We start from the raw sequence: 22,079 nt of genomic DNA, 5'->3' as shown, positions 1-22,079 counted from the left end.
TTATAAAAACTTTAAAGGAGAAGTCCGGTCAAAATCAGAATTCAAACTGCTGAAAGCACTTTAAATATAAAACTACTACATACTGTGCAATAAATTATATGTTTTTTTTTAATTAAGAATAATTTTCATTTAATCATGTTTATGTGGAGGAATCCATCTTGGTCAAGAATAGTACTGTCACCTCCCATTTTGTGACGTCACTCAGCGGACCCGCAGTTGAGCAAGTTTCAACGCTGTTTGTCACAGCGCACTATTTTCCAACATGGCGACGACTGGTGCTCTGTACGAAGCAGAGAGTGATGAAGTACTTAGTGACAGTGATGAGAGCTCCGTGGAGCTATCATCATCTGATAGCGATATGGATTTTTTTAGAAGAGTTTCTTGACAGAAACCGGACTTTTGACGGAATCCAGCGTACCTATTTCCAGTGCAAACTCAGTCGGGCCCCCCAAGATATATATATATATATATATATATATATATATATATACGCGCGTGTGTGTGTGTGTGTGTGCGCGCGCTCCGCCGCAGCACGACTTTACCGCCGCTGCGGCAGAGGAGAGATCGCACTGAATTGACTTGAGTTATATTTGCCCTCTAGTAAATAGGGCAGGTGGTCATTATTGTATAAACATTAAAATATAAGAGCGTTCCAGCACATGCTGGGGCGGAGGGATACCACATCACATGTGGTATCCCTCCGCCCCTCTGGTCGGTAACCATCCCCGCAAATTCTAAATAAAAAATTCTAAAATAAAAAATAACTTACCGAATATCCTCGCTCTCATGTCATGTTAAAAACATTCTTCTTCAAAATGGTTGCTGCATATGACGTGTTTTCTCTCTGGCCAGAAGTTAGATGGCAAATCCGCTCTGTTCAAGTTGGCAATCCAGCAACGAGCCCGGTGGCTCATGAATCAGGAAGTTGAAATAAGCAATGTTTTTTCCACTTTTACCAGTTGTGTTGGAACATCCGATGGCCATGTACGTGGGCATTGTTGCTTCAGCAAAAGCTCTTGGGAATGTCAGCGGTGAAGTCCTCTGGAAATCCGAAAAAATTGTTGATGATCGCAGCTATGTAGAACGGCTCCTATTGACTTTGCATGGAAAGCGGAGAGAAATGCTGTCGCTGCTCCGCTTTTCCACGTCACAGGATGTGATGTCAGACGGCCCTTACTGCCCAAATATGGGCAGTAATGTCAGCCCCCATACACAGTGATTCAGACGACAATTTATGTTTTTATTTTCTTATTGATTAAAGATGAGTTCATTAAATAACCACAAATGTATTAGTTTTAGTTATAGCTAACAGTCCCCTGATTTTTCCTTGTTGACTGGACTTCCCCTTTAAAATCTACTCGGAATTGAACTGGAAGCCACTGTAGAGACGCCAAAGCAGGAGTGATAAGTTCTCGTTTCTTTGTATCAGTGTTTTGAACCAGCAGCAGTCGGTTAATTAAAGACTGGCTCAGCCCAACATAAAGACCATTACAGTAATCTAAACAAGTCTTAACAAAAGCATGAATTAAAATCACAAGATGATGCCATGGAAGAAAAGGTTTAACTTTAGCCAATAGGGTGTTTTCACTGACGTCACTGGCCAACTTCCGGTCCGCCATATTGGGTGGCACACTTCCTTATCTCTAGTTGTCTTACACGTATTATCGTATCGCGAATGGATAAGTACGCCAGCACGCTAGAGCGACCAGATAAGGACGTATATCTGAGGAAATGTTCCGTGATCGACCATATGGACCCGTATGCCCTCCACGGTGCCTTGTTTAGCCGTAATCCAGATGCATTACCTGGTGTTCGGTGAAAACCCTCTGCACACTCTTGAGGAAATGAGAGCTTACAAGGGTCTAAAGGCTCACAACCAGTTCACATCTGGTTATGTACATCAAGGAAATCGCCATCATACGTGAACGGGTGAGTTTTAATAAGATGGTAAAAATGTAAACAATCCGACGCAAATGTGTCGCATGCTTCTGCGGTGGCTGGCGGCCGGCGGCGGGCGGTGCGCGAAGGCGCTTGGCTGCAGGGCCGATCGACGCCGCTCGCGGCTTTAATTATTTAAGCAGAACAATGACCAGTGCAAAATTAAGTTGTATTTACCGTATTGGCGCCGGTAGGAGCTGCAGATCATAAAGCCAGCAAACAGTGGGAACACAGCAACTCGTTCAAAGGTAAGCTGCGCTCGGACGGGTTAGCACATGCTAACCGTTAGCGCTAACAACCACTCGCGCATGTAATGTACTTTTAACTTGCTGCTATGTGTTTCAAACGTTTAGAACACACTCTCATTGACATCGGGATACTGTGGAAAGTTATGTTCGGTCGACTTGCAGCCGCGATCCAAGCGAGCCGACGATCCCTTTGTTATCTCTGTAACTCGTTCAAAGGTAAGCTGTGCTCAGACGGGTTAGCACATGCTAACCGTTAGCGCTAACAACCACTCGCGCATGTAATGTACTTTTAACTTGCTGCTATGTGTTTCAAACGTTTAGAACACACTCTCATTGACATCGGGATACTGTGGAAAGTTATGTTCGGTCGACTTACAGCCGCGATCCAAGCGAGCCGACGACTCTTTGTTATCACTAACAGTTGTTCTCCGTGGTTGCGCCTCCAGGCAGGAAAGCGGTGGAAAAATAATCTGTTTCTATGTTTTTCCCATGGCGATCAGGTGTTGCGCTGTTACAGCCCACAATACAGCAACGGTTTACCATGGTTGAAATCAAGTTAAGGTGAAATTAATCAAATTAAAACACGGCTGAGAGAGGGAGTACAGTACGCGGTAGTAATAGGCAGTAGAGGCGGCGGAGGCAGTCAACATGACAGCCGCAGAAAGTAATAAGTCATAACGCCCAAGCCCTATTATTAATATATTCTTCTTATATGTTTTAAATACTTAACAGTTAATTACCTGTGACAAAGTGAGCACCGCAGACTCTGGCGTATTCCAGCTTAACACCGTCCAAATCGGACCTGGATATCCGTGTCAGCCATAGGTGACGGCGTTGTTCAGACAGCTGTTTTGTTTTTTCACACTGATTCACTATTACGGCTGGTAGGCGATAGAAAGAGCGTTGATCTCCACCTCCACGGGCCGTGCAACCAACCATTAAACACGTTTTCCCCATTGTTCACTTCCAATACTGCCTAAGGCGTAATGCAATGCAGGTCAACGGTGCGAAACGACTGCCACCCAATATGGCGGACGCGCTGAGTAGTCACGTGAGCGTGACGTCAGCTGAAAACCCCCTATTACTGGGCCAACGTCCTTTAGGTCGACCCCGGGGATCACTTCACAGAGCTTTCCCCTTTGCACAGCAACTTTACAAGAATCACTGATCAGGAAGCTTGTTTCAGACTGCTGAACTCAGGAGCAGAAGTTTTTCTTAACTACTCCTGCTTTTCCCTGCTGAAAGTGCTCACCGTGTTAGACACAGTAAACCAACAGATGGATGATATGCCTTATAGAGCAGGGTTGAGGTTTTAAGTGTACTTAAGATAGAACTGGAAATTATGCCAGAAGGAAAAACACTCTAAGGTCATTGAACCATGAAAATAGTAGCACATGCAAACATGAAAATGATCATAGCAATCACAAAAGGGCCTGTTGATGTGTTATTGTCCCTGAGGGGCAGTTCATTGGTTTGGTCCTCAGGAACAGCCATGAAAAAGTCATGTGACTCAAAATAAAACACCCAGGAGTCAATTCCAAAAAAGTAAAGAAACAAAGCAACTGGACTCGTTTTTTAGTTGAAGACGTTTCGCTTCCTCTCCAGGAAGCTTTCTCGTTTTTTTTTTATTAAGAAAGCTTCCTGGAGAGGAAGCGAAACGTCTTCAACTAAAAAATAAGTCCAGTTGCTTTGTTTTTTTTACTTTTTTTGGAATGACCGTGACCTGATGACTGAGAATCTTCACCAGCACCCAGGAGTCAACACAGTGGAACATCACATCCTTTTAACTCCCTATGAGAATGGATGGGCATTCATGGAGTTGCTCTAGATTGGTTTAAATCTTATTTAACAGGGACAAAGTTTAGTGTTTTGTTCGTTTCTGCTAAGTCATCGGTAGCACACCTTACATGTAGAGTGACTTACGGCTCCATACTCTGGCCTTTAAGCTTTTCACTCTTTTTACTTCCTCTTGGCTCTATTCTCTGTAAATATGGTGTTGCCTGTTATTTCTATGTTGATGACAGCCAGATTTATATGTCAGTGAAAACAGGGAAAGCAGTAATCCATAATTTACATTCTGGATTGTGTTGTTGAAATGAAAGCGTGGATGTTGTGGAATGTTTTTCATTTTAATAAACAAAGAACTGAGCTATTGTCTCTTATAGGCCCGGGGATGTTTTTAACGTTCACGCTGATCTGGGTCCGTTTTCAGACCATTTCACTCAGACAGCAGCAAACCTGGGTGTGAGACCGGACATTGACCTTAAACTTGATGCAGCGATTAAATCTTTAACCAAGCCCTGTTTTTATCATCTGAGACAATAGGGGGTTTTCAGCTGACGTCACGCTCACGTGACTACTCAGCGCGTCCGCCATATTGGGTGGCAGTCGTTTCGCACCGTTGACCTGCATTGCATTACGCCTTAGGCAGTATTGGAAGTGAACAATGGGGAAAACGTGTTTAATGGTTGGTTGCACGGCCCGTGGAGGTGGAGATCAACGCTCTTTCTATCGCCTACCAGCCGTAATAGTGAATCAGTGTGAAAAAACAAAACAGCTGTCTGAACAACGCCGTCACCTATGGCTGACACGGATATCCAGGTCCGATTTGGACGGTGTTAAGCTGGAATACGCCAGAGTCTGCGGTGCTCACTTTGTCACAGGTAATTAACTGTTAAGTATTTAAAACATGTAAGAAGAATATATTAATAATAGGGCTTGGGCGTTATGACTTATTACTTTCCGCGGCTGTCGTGTTGACTGCCTCCGCCGCCTCTACTGCCTATTACTACCGCGTACTGTACTCCCTCTCTCAGCCGTGTTTTAATTTGATTAATTTCACCTTAACTTGATTTCAACCATGGTAAACCGTTGCTGTATTGTGGGCTGTAACAGCGCAACACATGATCGCCATGGGAAAAACATAGAAACAGATTAATTTTCCACCGCTTTCCTGCCTGGAGGCGCAACCACGGAGAACAACTGTTAGCGATAACAAAGAGTCGTCGGCTCGCTTGGATCGCGGCTGTAAGTCGGCCGAACATAACTTTCCACAGTATCCCGATGTCAATGAGAGTGTGTTCTAAACGTTTGAAACACATAGCAGCAAGTTAAAAGTACATTACATGCGCGAGTGGTTGTTAGCACTGGCGGTTAGCAGCTACTAAACTAGCATGGGCCAGAGCCCGTCTGAGCGCAGCTTACCTTTGAACGAGTTGCTGTGTTCCCACTGTTTGCTGGCTTTATGATCTGCAGCTCCTACCGGCGCCAATACGGTAAATACAACTTAATTTTGCGCTGGTCACTGTTCTGCTTAAACAATTAAAGCCGCGAGCGGCGTCGATCGGCCCTGCAGCCAAGCGCCTTCGCGCACCGCCGGCCGTCAGCCACCGCAGAAGCATGCGACACATTTGCGTCGGATTGTTTACATTTTTACCATCTTATTAAAACTCACCCGTCCACGTATGATGGCGATTTCCTTGATGTACATAACCAGATGTGAACTGGTTGTGAGCCTCTAGACCCTTGTAAGCTCTCATTTCCTCAAGAGTGTGCAGAGGGTTTTCACCGAACACCAGGTAATGCACTATGTCGCCGTGCTCTACATTTGGCCAATCATCTGGATTACGGCTAAACAAGGCACCGTGGAGGGCATACGGGTCCATATGGTCGATCACGGAACATTTCCTCAGGTATACGTCCTTATCTGGTCGCTCTAGCGTGCTGGCGTACTTATCCATTCGCGATACGATAATACGTGTACGACAACTAGAGATAAGGAAGTGTGCCACCCAATATGGCGGACCGGAAGTTGGCCAGTGACGTCAGTGAAAACCCCCTATTCACAGCAGTGGGATGATGGGAGCTTCCTGCCAGCATGTGGTCCCCAGCAGAGGTGGGACTCTTCGTGTTAATGGCCATTAGCAGAAAGACACAAGAGGACCACTAGGATTGAACTTGGACCCGATAATTCTGCCAAACAACCGGCGTGGACAACAATGATTTATTTAAAACAGTCAGGATGAGCTCAGTGTGGTGCACACAGGAACCTGGAGAGAGAGAGAAGTTAGTGGCCAAAACAAACTCTGTGAACGTGACACTGAATAAATGCCACTAGGCAAGGTGAGGCAAATTTATTTATATAGCACATTTTAGTACAGAGACAATGCAAAGTGCTTTACATAATTAAAAGATAGGAAAATAAAACAAAAAAAATTGAAACAAAATAAAACATGGGAAATGGAAACTAAAACAAAATATTAAACACAGTTGGACTACAAAGTTGAACTAAAACAGTTTAACTAGAACAATTAAAATCCTAAACAAATGTGTTTTTAATCTTGATTTAAAGGAATTCAGGCTTTCAGCACTTTTACAGTTTTCTGGAAGTTTGTTCCAGATCAGTGGAGCATAGGAACTAAATGCTGCTTCTCCATGTCTGGTTCTGGTTCTGGTTCTGCAGAGCAGGCTGGAGCCAGAAGACCTGAGTGGTCTGGAGGGTTGATGCCCTGATAACAAGTCTGTGATGGATTTAGGTGCTAATTCAGGGATTTATAGACTAACAGAAGGATTTTAAAGTCTATTCTCTGAGATCCAGGGAGCCATGGAAGGACTTCAGAACCGGGTCCATGTTCTCTACGTTCTTAGTCTTAGTGAGGACTTCAGAACCAGGTCCATGTTCTCTACGTTCTTAGTCTTAGTGGAAGGACTTCAGAACCGGGTCCATGTTCTCTACGTTCTTAGTCTTAGTGAGGACTTCAGAACCGGGTCCATGTTCTCTACGTTCTTAGTCTTAGTGAGGACTTCAGAACCGGGTCCATGTTCTCTACGTTCTTAGTCTTAGTGAGGACGCGGGCAGCAGGTTCTGGATCAGCTGCAGCGTTCTGATCCACTTTTTTAGGCAGACCTCTAAACTTCTGAGTGTCCAGGCGGCTGAGCAGCAGTTCTGCTGCGTTGGGTCTGAGGAACAGGTGCAGCTCACAGCAGCGACGTTGAGCTCTGCATGAACAGAAAGACAGCTCGGCAGGTGGAGGAGTCCAGAATCCAGACAAGGGCCTCACTAATCCGCATTATATATTTTGATCTTCAAAATCAGCTAAGTGCTGCATAGAACTCACTATGCATTTATCTAACTGGGCAACTGAGAACCCCGCAGTGCTGACCTGCTTTGTCATTCCTTCACCATGTTCAGCAGCAAACTGCTATTGTAGGGCATGAGAGAAGATTTAGTGTTGCTGGTGAGAGCAGAGTATCACCTGACTGTTGGTGTTAGAAATAGATATCTGTCATTGTCTCGCAGGCTGTGTAATATATAACTACAGGCCAGATGTAGCTCACAGTTCTTGAGCTTGGCCTGAGCTGTATGAAAAATCCATTCAAATATCCTGCAGCATTACACATGAACAAACAATAAGGCGTGCAAAGCAGGATCAGCTGGTTTCAAGGAACTGACAGAACGCTTCTATGAAACATTCTATTTCAGTTTTTCTAGGAAAGAAATGATACGGCTACACTTTATTTAAACTATTTAAACACTTAAACCTGTTCTTTAAGTGTTCCAGAAGTAGCCTGAGATTTTGCTCTTCATCAAAGCTCCATCAGTGTTTCAGCCTGACAGGACAGTAGGGTTGGATCCTGATGTGGAAATATTGGTTTCTCCTTAAACCTCTCCTGGACATTCATAGCATGGATACATATCAGCATAGTTCCAAGAAAAAACTTCAAAGCAGATGTTGGTTAGTGATATGAAAATCAGACATTTCAAAAGTGTAATAGAGAGGAATGAGTTAAGTTAATGTGTATAGGACCATTCACATGCAGGGTCATTAAAAAACTTGGGACTCGTTTTCAGCCATGGACTTTGATAAGATAAGAAAGACTTTATTGATGTCACAGTGACTAAATTCACTGATGTCTACTTGATGGCTCAGACAAATGAACTACAGCAGGTCTTTACTATTTCCAGCATCACTACATGTTGTTTTGTTTGACTTGCTCCTCCCTTTCTCAATAAAGTGACTCATCTGCACCTGCATGACATAAAAAAAATTTAACAAGGCTTTTGCCAGACTGATACTGGTGTGTGCATCCCATTCTCTCTCAGCAGAATGTATTAAATGGTAAACGGTCTACACTTGAACAGCACTTCACACTCCATTCAGTCATTCACACATTCTCACTACATTCACTCATTCACCCATTCACACTCCATTCAGTCATTCACCCATTCACACTACATTTAGTCATTCACCCATTCACACACTGACATCGGCTGTAGCTGCCCTGGGGAAGACCTACAGAGCGGAGCTGCCATACAGTCTGCACCGATGGGCCCTCTGACCACCGGCAGCAGGCAAAGCGGTTGACACGTCTTCCCCAAGAACACAACGAGTGAGACGGTGGGTTGCTGGTTTGATAGTGTACACCTTATGCCTGTAGGCATTACAGCTGATTGTTAGACCATTATGATTTAAATTCAAATTGGCCTTAAGTACAAAGTTTCTCAACAAAATACATTTCATTCAATTACCCTTGTGCCCTTTTAACAGATAAGATCTACATTATAGCATTTAAAATGTGCACTTCTCAAGTAATCCTACCAGTCCAGTCTGAGCTGAAGCTGTTTTAGACTGCTGCTTTGCTCTGGATCTGGGCTGAAGGCAACACCTGCTGAGGGCCCACCAGACTGCATAGGTTTCTCATTTACATGCTAAAATAGTACGCCGTGGACTACACGTATCAAGGAGTCTTAATGATCCAAATAACCCATGCCATCAGGAGGAAAAGATAATCAATGTCATTTGTAAACCTGAGAGTAGGCGGCCTTAATGACTTTGCACTGGCAAATAAACGTAGCCGGCCCAACAGGAATTATCTCTGTTGATTCAGAGCTAAACAACTAGAAAACCTTAAGATTATTTAAGTTATCCATCCATCCATCCATCCATCCATCCATGGATGGATGGATGGATGGATAGATGGATAGATGGATGGATGGATGGATGGATAGATAGATAGATAGATAGATAGATAGATAGATAGATAGATAGATAGATAGATAGATAGACAGATAGACAGATAGACAGATAGACAGATAGATAGATAGATAGATAGATAGATAGATAGATAGATAGATCATGTCATGTCTTGATGACATCAAAACTTAGGTGACTTTAAATTTTCTGCTTTTAAATTCTGACAAGACCAAAGTTTTAATCTTTGGACCAGAGTCCTCAAAAAATAAAGTTCTTAATCAATCACTTAATCTGGATGGCATTAACTTGGCCTCTGGTAATAAAGTCAAAAATCTTGGTGTTATCTTTGATCAAGACATGTCATTTAAATCCCATATTAAACAGGTTTCCAGAGTTTCCTTTTTTCACCTCCGGAATATCGCCAAAATTAGAAACATTCTGTCCAGGAGTGATGCTGAAAAACTAGTCCCCCCGTATGTTCCTAACAGAGCACTTCGCTCTCAGACTGCAGGTCTGCTGGTGGTTCCTAGAGTCTCTAAAAGTAGAATGGGAGGCAGATCCTTTAGCTATCAGGCTCCTCTCCTGTGGAACCAACTCCCAGTTTTGGTCCATGAGGCAGACACCCCGTCTACTTTTAAGACTAATCTTAAAACTTTCCTTTGTGACAAAGCTTCTAGTCAGAGTGGCTCATGTTACCCTGAGCTACCTCTATAGTTATGCTGCTATAGGAGGTTCTGGTTCTGCTGGAGGTTCTCCTCCCTGTTAAAGGGGAGTTTTCCTCTCCACTGTCGCTTCATGCATGCTCAGTATGAGGGATTGCTGCAAAGCCATCAACAATGCAGACGACTGTCCACTGTGGCTCTACGCTCTTTCAGGAGGAGTGAATGCTGCTTGGAGAGACTTGATGCAACCTGCTGGGTTTCCTTAGAGAGGAAACTTTCTCACCAACCTGGAGGATTTGATTTGAATTTGGAAAGTGCCTTGAGATGTCATGTTGTGAATTGGCGCTAAATAAATAAAATTTAACTGAATTGAATGTTTTGCCGCTGTAACCCCAACAGGTACAGAACATAAAGTGTAGTGATGAGTGACAGATTTAAACTGCAATGTTTCATGGCAGACAGCATCCAACACATGTGGTGAGGTGGCTAATGCTTCATATAAACTACACCACATTAATCTAACAGAGGCTGGAAGGTCATTAAGATGCTTCCTTGCACTGAAAGAAAAGCAAAACATGTTTCTAAAGAAAAATCCTAGTTTGATCTTTAACTTCTTTACAACATGTTCAATATGTGACTTAAATTAAAGGTTTCACAAAATCTCTTCACCGAGGTACTTGTAGGTCCCACCAAACTCTGTCTGTGTACCTTTCATAGTTTTTATTCTAGGGAGAGTTCTAAGAACTTCCTTTTAGTTAGCAAACATTCTGATCTTTGTCTTATCAGCAAATAGGAGTTGTCTAAGGCAAGGCAAGGCCAATTTATTTATATAGCACAATTCAGTACAGGGACAATGCAAAGTGTTTTACATGATTAAAATATAGCTAATTAAAACAGAATAAAAGCAAGTAGGAATAAAATGTAGATAGAAATTAGAACAAAGAAGTGGTGATTCAGTTAACTAAAACAGTCAAAGGCAATCCTAAACAAATGTGTTTTTAATCTTGATTTAAAAGAACTCAGGCTTTCCGCACTTTTACAGTTTTCTGGACGTTTGTTCCAGATAAATAGAAACTAAATGCTGCTTCTCCATGTCTGGTTCTGGTTCTGGTTCTGCAGAGCAGGCTGGAGCCAGAAGACCTGAGTGGTCTGGAGGGTTGATGCCCTGATAACAAGTCTGTGATGGATTTAGGTGCTAATTCAGGGATTTATAGACTAACAGAAGGATTTTAAAGTCTATTCTCTGAGATACAGGGTATGGAGGACCAATCCTGCCATAATTAAAAATACACACAGAAATAAATGAAGGACTTAATAATATAAAATGGCTTAAGAAAAGTGTCTAATAATATTAATTTGTGTGCCATTTAATGTGACAAAATAATAAAAATAAGATATTTCTTCAACAATTCATCAATTATTCATCAAAAAATATATATTTAAACTTACACTTTTATTTTTACTTTTCTTCTTGCTTTTATGCTGACTTATTTTTAACCCTTGTATTTCTGAAACAATCATTTATTTCTGCCTCTAACATTTCTAGCTGTTTTTTTACCCAAAGGATTTACACCTGCCCTTTTATTTCCTTTTCCCCTTTTTCCACTTCATGTATTTCTAGTTCTTGTATTTAAAGCAACATTTTTAAAGCATGTTTTTACTCCACCATAAATATTTCTTTCTATTTTATTTTAAACTTATATTTCTGAAACATATATTTATTTCTGCCTCTAACTTTTCTAGCTGTTTTTTTACCCAAAGGATTTACGCCTGCCCTTTTATTTCCTTTTCCCCTTTTTCCACTTTGTGTATTTCTACTTCTTGTTTTTAAAGCAACATTTCTAAAGCATGTTTTTCCTCCACCATAAATATTTCTTTCTAATTTATTTTAAACTTATATTTCTGAAACAATCATTTATTTCTGCCTGTAACTTTTCTAACTGTTTTTTTACCAACCCAATTTTTGCTTGCCCTTTTTATTTCCTTCTCCCTTTTTTCCACTTCTTGTATTTCTACTTGGTGTTTTTTTACTTCCTCTTTTTCCACTTTGTTTATTTCTACTTTGCGTTTTACTTCCTCTTTTTCCACTTTGTGTATTTCTACTTCGTGTTTTTTTACTTCTTCTTTTTCCACTTCGTGTATTTCCACTTCATGTATTTCTACTTGGTGTTTTTTTACCTCCTCTTTTTCCACTTCGTGTATTTCTGCTTCGTGTTTTATTACTTCCTCTTTTTCCACTTGGTCTGACTGCAGCTGTTAATGTTAATACGATGGCAGGGAGGGAGGGGGGAGAGGGGGGCGGTGTCACCGGCAAAGCTTCACAACTATTGGCTAAGGCCTGCCTCCCCGGAAACGAGCCTGCATCAGCTGGCCGCTTTCCCAGAATGCACCGCGGCCGCAGCTTGCTTATGGACAGTGCTAACAGATCACAGTGGTAAGTTAAAAATTACCTTTTCTGCTGCTGTTGTTCTTTAAAAGTACGTTTGAGGCGACAACATTATACTTTTAAGCTTCCCTATATGGCCTGTTTACAGAGTTAGTGTGTAATTAAAAAAGAACAAGTCCGACATGAGTGGACCACAGTGAACCGCAGATTCATTCGGGAGCGTCAGAAAGCTATGGTGCGTTCAGGAGCATGGGACATTTCATATTTACAAGGAAAGAGGCATAAAACGGAACAGAACTTCACTCATACAATATTGTGTCTATCCAGAAACAGTGTGGGCTTTCTTACAATACTGAATGCTCTATAATTGTATTTCTGTTATTTTTTGATTATGCACACCTGCTAGCTTTTTATTCTGAAACTTCTAATGTCCCATGCTCCTGAATGCACCATAGCTTTCTGAATGCACCATAGCTTTCTGAATGCGCTGTGCTGTGTAGATAGATGCACGTCTGATCTTCTGCTGAAGACAAAGCTTTGCAGTTTCAAAACTCATGTCGGCTCTCACGGATTACTGTTGTGTGAATGACAAGAGACCACAACAAATAAATCAGCCATTCCTCTAAGGAACGCGAAAACCTTTGCGAGGGAACGCAAAAGTATTCTGAGGTAACGCAAAAAAATATATATTTTCCCCATGTCCCCTAAAGGGCTCTGTATACACTTCCCTCGGCCTTGTCGTGTGTCAAGTGCTGCTGGTTCTGATGCCGTTTTTTGTTGTTTTAATTCGGCAAAACGTTCATTTGTTTTGTGTTTATCTCACTGACTTGAGTTGCTTTATTAACTCAATACTTGCTGGAATAAATTATAAATGTCTCCCAAGGATGACAGCATCATTCAGGACAAAACGCATAAGCATAAGCAGTTAGTTATCAGCTATTATATAGGTTACAAAATATGTTCGGTCTGCGAGTGTCATGTTAGTTACACATAGCAGAAGCAGTCGTAATATCTTCTTCGTCCTCTTCTGGGTCAACCTCCTCCTACAAGTCAAGCTGGTCCCCTGCCTCTATACTAATATTGTGGAGGATGCAGCAGGCGCGATTACTTTTGGGGCAAATGTCGGGCGGACCTTCAGCGCCCTAAAGAAAATGGAACGCCACCATGTCTTTATAGCACCAAAGGCACGCTCAATGATGTTTCTTGCCTTGGCATGGTGCCTGTAGTGGCGTGCCTCCACTTGGACTGTACCAAATATAAAATAACTTGTAATTTAGGTAATATGCTGATATGTCTTAATGTTCTATCCAATTAATATAATCTATGTATCAATTTTGTGTCATTGTTGGCTCTATTTAAGGACAAGAAGGTAAGAGATCTTAATGGCAACTGGCGGGCGATAGGGCGTCAGGGAGGTGATTGGGTCCAGGAGGCATGGGAACGCACCATTGCAGTGTAGAAAAAAAAATCCCTCAGGTGGGTATAAAGCATTTTTATACAACGGAGAGCGCCACAGTACCAGTGAGTGATGGACAAAGCCTACATTGTCGATGTAAACATTCAAAATCTTTCCCCGAGCGTCACACACACCCTGCAGGATGATTGAAGGGAAGAGTTTTCTGTTTAAATAACATTTATTTTGTGGCTCTGCAGGTGGAACAATTCGCACGTCACCCATCAATGGCACCGACTGCTCCTTTGAGCGCCTCGATCCCGGCAAGGCGGGCAAAACAAGCACCCACTCCCTTCAAATCTTGTCTTTTTGGGAAGAATTTTTTTTTTTTTAATGATCCCCATCAAGGAGTTCATGACTCTGTGCACCACCTGGCACACAAGGGCATCACAAAGATGTCGGCTGTTTCCCTATAGGATGCACCGCCGCCAGCCAGAAGAGGGTCACCAACACTCTCCTTATCCTCACATGTTTTGTTGGTGTTTCTTCCTGTAAATAAAAAGTGCCAAATGTTACCATAATTGGTTTTTAATTTCTCACCTTTTCATATCATAAAACTATACCTGGTTAACATGTAAATTAATATAGTTCTCAAGAAAGAAAATGTAAAATGTATAGTTCTGTAAAACTAGTCAAGTATAGCAAATGTAACAAATGGCTTCTCTTCTCTGGTGTTTTTATAATGTACAGATTCTCATTGTAAGATGTATTGATTAATTTTGCCACTTCACTAAGAGAATGAACTGAACTAACTGCACATAATTTATAGATTAATCACTGTAAAAGTGGGCAGACATAGAAATAACTTTTCCTATCTTAATGATCAATGCTGTGGTCAGTAGGTACAACAAAGTACCCTAACCCTGCAATGTTATGTTAAAATTGTGTTTTCGTTTTCCCATGAGTTATAGAGAAATGGTCACAATTTCAACCTCATCACTTGTTCAATACCATCCTCAATGTTTTTTTTTTTAAGATAAAAGTAGGAAATAGGCATGTTAATATTAAAATGGCTACCAGTTGGCACAGTTGGGCTAGCAAAGCAACTCAAGTCAGTGAGATAAACACAAAACAAATGAACGTTTTGCCGAATTAAAACAACAAAAAACGGCATCAGAACCAGCAGCACTTGACACACGACAAGGCCGAGGGAAGTGTATACAGAGCCCTTTAGGGGACATGGGGAAAATATATATTTTTTTGCGTTACCTCAGAATACTTTTGCGTTCCCTCGCAAAGGTTTTCGCGTTCCTTAGAGGAATGGCTGATTTATTTGTTGTGGTCTCTTGTCATTCACACAACAGTAATCCGTGAGAGCCGACATGAGTTTTGAAACTGCAAAGCTTTGTCTTCAGCGGAAGATCAGACGTGCATCTATCTACACAGCACAGCGCATTCAGAAAGCTATGGTGCATTCAGGAGCATGGGACATTAGATGTTTCAGAATAAAAAGCTAGCAGGTGTGCATAATCAAAAAAATAACAGAAATACAATTATAGAGCATTCAGTATTGTAAGAAAGCCCACACTGTTTCTGGATAGACACAATATTGTATGAGTGAAGTTCTGTTCCGTTTTATGCCTCTTTCCTTGTAAATATGAAATGTCCCATGCTCCTGAACGCACCATAGCTTTCTGACGCTCCCGAATGAATCTGCGGTTCACTGTGGTCCACTCATGTCGGACTTGTTCTTTTTTAATTACACACTAACTCTGTAAACAGGCCATATAGGGAAGCTTAAAAGTATAATGTTGTCGCCTCAAACGTACTTTTAAAGAACAACAGCAGCAGAAAAGGTATTTTTTAACTTACCACTGTGATCTGTTAGCACTGTCCATAAGCAAGCTGCGGCCGCGGTGCATTCTGGGAAAGCGGCCAGCTGATGCAGGCTCGTTTCCGGGGAGGCAGGCCTTAGCCAATAGTTGTGAAGCTTTGCCGGTGACACCGCCCCCCTCTCCCCCCTCCCTCCCTGCCATCGTATTAACATTAACAGCTGCAGTCAGACCAAGCGGAAAAAGAGGAAGTAATAAAACACGAAGCAGAAATACACGAAGTGGAAAAAGAGGAGGTAAAAAAACACCAAGTAGAAATACATGAAGTGGAAATACACGAAGTGGAAAAAGAAGAAGTAAAAAAACACGAAGTAGAAATACACAAAGTGGAAAAAGAGGAAGTAAAACGCAAAGTAGAAATAAACAAAGTGGAAAAAGAGGAAGTAAAAAAACACCAAGTAGAAATACAAGAAGTGGAAAAAAGGGAGAAGGAAATAAAAAGGGCAAGCAAAAATTGGGTTGGTAAAAAAACAGTTAGAAAAGTTACAGGCAGAAATAAATGATTGTTTCAGAAATATAAGTTTAAAATAAATTAGAAAGAAATATTTATGGTGGAGGAAAAACATGCTTTAGAAATGTTGCTTTAAAAACTGCAATTATTTATTTATTTATTTATTTATTTATTTATTTTTATTTATTCGAACATGATACAAATATAAAAAATAAAATAGTGCACAGTAACAAGAAGTGCATAAGAAAGAAGAGAAAATACAGATTTTTGTTTCAGTTAACATATCATGCTCAAAACGGGGTAGGAAGAAGTGAGAACTTATAAACTCCTACCCCTAAACACTTGAGATTTTAGAGTCCTACTGTCATTAAAAAAAATAAAAAAATAAATCAAAATCAAAGTGGCAGTTTGAAGTAACAGTTACTAATATTTACCTATACATTTTCCCATTTTATGCTGGTTTATCTTTCTAAACCCTTACACCAAGTTATTATCTTCAATACACACCTTATTGCTTTCTGTCCCCATGTGTATATCTATTGAAAATTACCTCTTTGTACCTTCTTTTGAATTGTGTTAAACTATTGCTTTGTTTTAAATCTTCATGTAACTTATTCCATAACTTTACACCTTTAATTGAAATACAGAAGCTTTTCCTTGTTGTTCTAAAATTGCGGATCTTGAAGATTGAGTGACCCCTTAAGTTATACCCCCCTTCTCTTTCAGAAAACGTGCTCTGTATGTGCTCAGGTAACAACTTCTTTGATACCTTGAACATAAATTGAGCCATTTTAAATTCTACAAGGTCGTCAAATTTGAGAATTCTGGATATTATGAAGAGCGGGTTTGTATGCTCATAATAACCGACATTATGGATGATTCTAATGGCTCGTTTCTGTAGGACGGTTACCGGATGTAAAGAGCTCTTGTAATTAACTCCCCACACTTCACAGCAATATGATAAATATGGTAAAATCAGAGAGTTATATAGAGTATGAAGTGATTTAGCATTCAATACATGTCTAGCTCTGGCCAATATGGATATACTTCTACTGAGTTTACTCTGTAAGTGTTGAATATGAGGTTTCCAACTGATTTTGTCATCTATTATTAAACCGAGGAACTTATTAGCAAAAACCCTTTCTAGAGTTACGTCCTCTATTTGAACTTGAATTTCAATATTTTTATAACAGTTCCCAAAGACCATGAATTTCGTCTTGTCCAAATTTAGGGATAATTTGTTATGGTCAAACCATATCTTTAACTTACTAATCTCTGAAGTGACTGTTGAGAGAAGATGCTCTAAATTATCTCCTGAGGCTAGAATATTTGTGTCATCAGCGAATAAGATAAATTTTAATGCATTGGACACTTTACTGATATCATTTATATAAAGATTAAATAAAATTGGTCCCAATACTGATCCTTGTGGTACTCCACAGACAGTCTCCTGCCAATCAGATTCCACACCTCCCAATTTCACAAATTGTTTCCGGCTCTTTAAATAACTCCTCATCCAGTCAGAAACTACTCCCCTAATTCCATAGCGTTCTAATTTTTTAAGTAGGATTTCATGATTTATTGTATCAAAAGCTTTCTTTAAATCTATAAATATCCCTACTGCCAGTTTCTTACTATCTATTGCGTTGGTTATTTCTTCTATTAAGTCAGTTACGGCCAGCGATGTTGACCGGTTTGCTCTGAATCCATATTGACAGCTGATAAGTAGCGAATGTTTTTCTATGAATTGTTCCAGTCTTTTCTTAAAGAGTTTTTCCAGGATTTTAGAAAATTGTGGGAGAAGAGAAACAGGCCTGTAGTTAGTGAAGAGGTGTTTGTTGCCAGTTTTATACATTGGTTTGACCTTCGCTATTTTCATTTTGTTGGGAAATGATCCTGTTTGAAATGATAAATTGCAAATATAAGTTAGTGGTTTAGAGATTCCTTTAATTACTATTTTAATAGTTTTCATGTCCAGATCATCACAGTCAGTGGAAGTCTTATTTGTACAGTTATTCACAATGTTTATGATTTCTTCTTCTAGTACAGGGTTGAGATATAAGGAGCTGGGATTATTCTCAATTAGATATTGCTGAGTTGCAGTTTTTGTAGTCGGTATTTTTTCTGCTAATTGAGGTCCTATATTAACAAAAAATCTATTAAATTTATTGACGACACTTTTCAAATCAGTTATATTCTGTTCATTATCTATAAAATAGTCTGGATATTTGTTATTGTTAACTTTTCTAATGACTCTATTTAAAATATTCCATGTTTCCTTAATGTTGTTTTTGTTCCTATCCAGTAATTTATAATAATAGTCCTTTTTACATGTTTTTATAATATTAGTTAACTTATTTTTATATTTCTTATATTTGTTTTCTGATTCAGACGTTCTATGTTTTAGAAATTCTCTATAAAGTTTGTTTTTCTTTTTACATGCCTTTTGTATTCCTTTTGTGATCCACTGTTCATTTTTTTGATTGCTTTTCCTGTTATATTGTTTGATTGGGCAGTGCTTGTTATATAATATTTTAAATATTTTTAAAAATTCATCATATGCTGAATTCACATCATTCATTTTATATATTAATCTCCAATCATAGGCCAACAACTCGGCTTCTAGAGCTCTTAGTGTCTCTTCAGACGTAACCCGTTTGTAATGCGTCTCTATTTTTTGATTGTCTGTTTTGCACTTACAGTCGTAGACTATGAACACTGGTAAGTGATCGGTTATGTCATTCATTAATATTCCACTAGTTAAATTATTTTCCAGCACATTTGTAAAAATATTATCAATTAAGGTAGCGCAGTGCGATGTAATGCGACTGGGCCTGGTGATTTTAGGATACAAGCTTAAACTGAACATGGTGTTAATAAATTCTTCAGTCATTCTATGTCTATTTGGATTGAGAAGGTCAATATTGAAATCCCCACAGAAAAATATTATTTTTTGATTAATTGTTATAAATTTTTCTTCTATCCAGTTGTTGAATACTTCAATGTTTGATCCAGGGGCTCTATAAATGCAACTCACTAAGACATTTTTCCTTTTTTCCATGAGTATTTCTATAGTCACACATTCAAACATGTTGTCCATCACAGTTGACATTGTTTCAATCAACTTATAATTAATCTTCTTATCAACATATAAAGCTACTCCTCCTCCATTTTTGTTTTCTCTGTTCTTACAAACCATTTCATAACCATTGATTTCAAAGTCTATGCCCTTATCACTATTGAGCCAAGTTTCTGATAAGGCAATAACATTGAATGTCTGTGAAAGTTGTTGGAGGTATTGTTTGATGCTGTCAAAATTTGCATAGAGGCTTCTGCTATTAAAGTGAATTATTGACAGCTTTTGTTCCATTTTAATGCTGTTATTGAACTGATCATCACTGTAATAGTGACAACTATCATTGCTGACATTATAGAAGTTGTTATCAGGATCAATGTCAATTTCAATATCTTGCTGATGATAGTTTCTGTGTTGGAATACGGGTAGCTCTATATCCTCATAGGCCGTGATATGTTGCATGTTTCTCATTCAGAAGTGAACGTCAGCTATGTCTGGCTGTCTGTCATACATTGTTGGATAATTTAGGGGTACTAGTACGTGGATGGGTGATCAACTTATCATAACGTAGGTAAGCAATGTCCCCTCTTTGACGTGCTGCTTTTAAGTCCGGCATTAGTTCCGCCCTCCTTTTCCTTACTGCATCCGTGAAGTCTTCGTTAATAAAAATCTTAGATCCCTTAAGTGCGTTGGTGCTCTGCAGAATAGTTGATCTGTCCTTGTATCGTAAAAATTTGACAACAATGGGCCTGGGTCTGTCTCCTCTATGTTTACCGGTGCGGTGAGCTCTCTCAATGTCAACCTTATGTTGAAAGTTTAGCTTTTCATTTAAAATAGTTTTCACTTTCTCCTCAGTCTCAGCCCAAGTCTCATTTGGTGATTCAGGAATTCCATCAAAAACCAAATTATTTCTCCTTGATTGCCCCTCAAGGTACTCCATTTTATCCGTGATAGTCATCATACCCTCACATACTTTAAATATGTCTGACTGCACCGTGTCATTTCGGTCCTTGTGCTTAGCACTTTCTACTTTAATGTCGTCAATGTCTTTCTGTGTAAATTGCAGACTGGTTTTAATGTCCTGCAGTTCTCGTGTCATTGCGTCCATTCTGGTGTTAGTAGTGTCCACAATGATTTTAACAAAACCCTTAAAATTGTCCTGTTGTTGTTGGAGTAACTCCATATACATTTGCTTTTGCTGGCTCAGCAACTCTTTGACTTGCGTGAGTGATACATAGTCCTCATCTTGTCTCCCGTCGGTCTTGGATCCTTTTGGAGGCATTATTTTGCTTCTTTTTGCCTGCCGCTTCCTTAAGGCTCCTGCTCAGCAGTTGGAGGCCACTGCGCTGTCTCTCTGTGAACACAGACACCCTGGGCCAGACGCGTTGTTCAAGCACAGCCGATCTCTCGCTGTTCAGCTAACTGTGGTGAGTAGCGGTACTTACGGACAAGGCAGAGTTTTACCTCTGCCTGTTGTCAATCCAACGCGTCGTTTTCCACTGGTTGTTTTCTCTGTTAGGTCGGTTAGCTGCCGGACGTTGGCCTCGTCCCGGTTAGCAGCCGTGATGTTAGTAAGCTAGCCGCAGCAAGCTAGCCGCACTGTCGCTCCCTCTGGTGTCGCCGCTCTTGGCTCACCGGTAACGTTGATTCACAAACTCCAGCTCTCGTGAAGCGAGACACGTAAGCGGGAGAAGTAGAAATACACAAAGTGGAAAAAGGGGAAAAGGAAATAAAAGGGCAGGCGTAAATCCTTTGGGTAAAAAAACAGCTAGAAAAGTTACAGGCAGAAATAAATATATGTTTCAGAAATATAAGTTTAAAATAAAATAGAAAGAAATATTTATGGTGGAGTAAAAACATGCTTTAAAAATGTTGCTTTAAATACAAGAACTAGAAATACACGAAGTGGAAAAAGGGGAAAAGGAAATAAAAGGGCAGGTGTAAATCCTTTGGGTAAAAAAACAGCTAGAAATGTTAGAGGCAGAAATAAATGATTGTTTCAGAAATACAAGGGTTAAAAATAAGTCAGCATAAAAGCAAGAAGAAAAGTAAAAATAAAAGTGTAAGTTTAAATATATATTTTTTGATGAATAATTGATGAATTGTTGAAGAAATATCTTATTTTTATTATTTTGTCACATTAAATGGCACACAAATTAATATTATTAGACACTTTTCTTAAGCCATTTTATATTATTAAGTCCTTCATTTATTTCTGTGTGTATTTTTAATTATGGCAGGATTGGTCCTCCATAACAGGGAGCCAGTGTAAGGACTTTAGAACTGGTGTGATGTTCTCTACTTTCTTAGTATTAGTGAGGACGCGGGCAGCAGCGTTCTGGATCAGCTGCAGCTGTCTGATCCACTTTTTAGGCAGACCTGTGAAAACACTGTTGCAGTAATCTATTCGACTAAAAATAAACGCATGGATTAGTTTTTCCAGATCCTGCAGAGACATCAGTCCTTTAATCCTAGAAATGTTCTTCAGGTGATAGAAAGCCGACCTTGTAACTGTCTTTAGATGCTTTTGGAGGTTCAGGTCTGAGTCCATCACTACTCCCAGATTTCGGGCCTGATTAGTGGTTTTTAGCTGAAGCGACTGAAGCTGTGTGCTAACTTTTGATCTTTCCTCTATTGGTCCAAATATTATTACTTCAGTTTTGTTTTTATTCAATTGAAGAAAATTTTGACACATCCACGTATTGATTTCTTCTAGGCATTTACTCAGTGCCTGAATTGGTTCATGGTCACCTGGTGACATGGTGATGTAGAGCTGTGTGTCGTCTGCATAGTTATGGTAGCTGATGTTGTTATTTTTTATTATCTGGGCTAGAGGGAGCATGTAGATATTGAACAGGAAGGGACCCAGGATGGACCCTTGGGGAACCCCACATGTGATTTTTGTCATCTCTGATGTAAAGTTACCTACTGATACAAAAAAGTCCCTGTCCTTTAAGTAGGATTTAAACCAGTGGAGAGCTGTACCAGAAAGGCCGACCCAGTTCTCCAGGCGTTCTAACAGAATGGAGTGATCGACAGTATCAAATGCTGCACTGAGG

The 22,079-nt window shown here is 40.1% G+C and overlaps 1 long non-coding RNA gene across 1 annotated transcript; it reads right to left on the bottom strand.

Annotated features, from left to right (window-relative positions):
- Positions 1–13,993: 13,993 nt before the first annotated feature.
- LOC118556774 lies at positions 13,994–15,513 on the bottom strand. Its single transcript, XR_004927356.1, has 2 exons — positions 15,474–15,513; positions 13,994–14,150 (listed from the first exon to the last, which is right to left on the bottom strand). It is a non-coding gene; the product is annotated as an uncharacterized LOC118556774 (long non-coding RNA).
- Between the last annotated feature and the right edge of the window lie 6,566 nt (positions 15,514–22,079).

The sequence above is a fragment of the Fundulus heteroclitus genome, chromosome 21 (assembly GCF_011125445.2).
Source record: "Fundulus heteroclitus isolate FHET01 chromosome 21, MU-UCD_Fhet_4.1, whole genome shotgun sequence".
Lineage (NCBI taxonomy): Eukaryota > Metazoa > Chordata > Actinopteri > Cyprinodontiformes > Fundulidae > Fundulus > Fundulus heteroclitus.
Note: the sequence above shows the minus strand (reverse complement) of the source record. Positions and strands in the feature narration are given on the sequence as shown.